Below are 1,405 nucleotides of genomic sequence, written 5' to 3'. Positions count from 1 at the left end.
ACACACACCCAAAAATTTCCCCCAAATCCGATTCAACCGCCCTTCGGCCAACTAGCCAATAATATTCCCCAAACCCCCTCCCCCTATCCCCCTCCACTCCATTCGCTCCGCCAAAGCCGCCCTCCCCGCCGCGCCGATACATAGGCGCCACGGTTCGGCGATCCTCTCGCTCCCACAGTACGCTCTCGTAGACTGTCGTCCTCTAGCCGCGCCGCCACCTCTGGCTACGTTCTTGTGAAGGCACACTGTGGTCAGCGCCGCCACTGTTGGCGATGTTCACGTGGAGACGCACGGCGGTCAGCTTCTCCCACGGTACGCGCATTCTAGACTGAGGCCCCGTTCATGTCGGTGTAGCGCTGAATGTTAGCTGATAGACGTTGTTAATCTCACTGTTTGCCGAAGTAGTTTACTATCAATATGCTCTGCTTAAGAAGCTTCCTTGCCCTGTTCTGCACTCAATCTGCTTAGCTGAGATGGCATGCCAAGGCTGATTAGTTGCTAAAATATCCTGCCATATATTTATTGTGACGTAGATTGCCATGGTCTAGTAGCCAATCTATTAGGTGAAATAGCTCTACATCGTTTTATACTCGATCTTTGTTGCTGCGATGGCCTTCGATAGTTTGATGGCTGTGTGCTCGGCCTCATTAACTGCTGAAACAGCCTGCCATAATTTGGCACTCAAATCTGTTTGCTGAATTAGCTTTACATATATTTCGTTACTTAGATCTGCTCGTCCAAATATCTTGCCATAGCTTTAGACATCAGCCTAGGTATTTTTTTTCTGGACTTCATAAAAAAGCATATATGTTTTTCCTGTAGTATCTAGTAGAAGAACTAATTTGTATGTCTAACAGGTGGACAAGACTTGGATAACTTCTGCTCGAAGATTCTCCGTTGCATATGTCGAGGGGGTTGAAAACTTCATGAACTTTATCAGAGCTGAGTACAGTGGTCTGAAATCAGATGTGCTCTGCCCGTGTAGCAGTTGTATGAATTCAGTTACAAGACCCCAGTCAACTGTGCAAAATCATCTACACTTGTATGGGATGTCGGTCACATATACTAGGTGGGTTCATCATGGTGAAGCTGTGAACATCAATGTTATTAACTACGTGGAAGCAGCAGATCACCATCTTGATCTGCATGATGCTCAGGTGGAAGAGGAGGAGGAGGTGGTAGTGGTGGAGCTAGTGAGTTTGACCAACATTGAAACAATGCTACGAAATGCTCGTGCATTCCGTGAACTTTCACCTACAGAAGAAAAACGGTGGGCCCACATGTTGGAACAATGCAGCGTTGTTGTCACCCCAGGAAATAAGTTGTCAGTATTCTCAGCTATGGTCACCTTTCTTCAGGTGAAGACATCTGAGCGGATGACCAACAAATCATTCGATGCGATGTT

Source organism: Triticum aestivum, chromosome 6B (genome assembly GCF_018294505.1).
Source record: "Triticum aestivum cultivar Chinese Spring chromosome 6B, IWGSC CS RefSeq v2.1, whole genome shotgun sequence".
Taxonomy (NCBI): Eukaryota; Viridiplantae; Streptophyta; class Magnoliopsida; order Poales; family Poaceae; genus Triticum; species Triticum aestivum.
Note: the sequence above shows the minus strand (reverse complement) of the source record.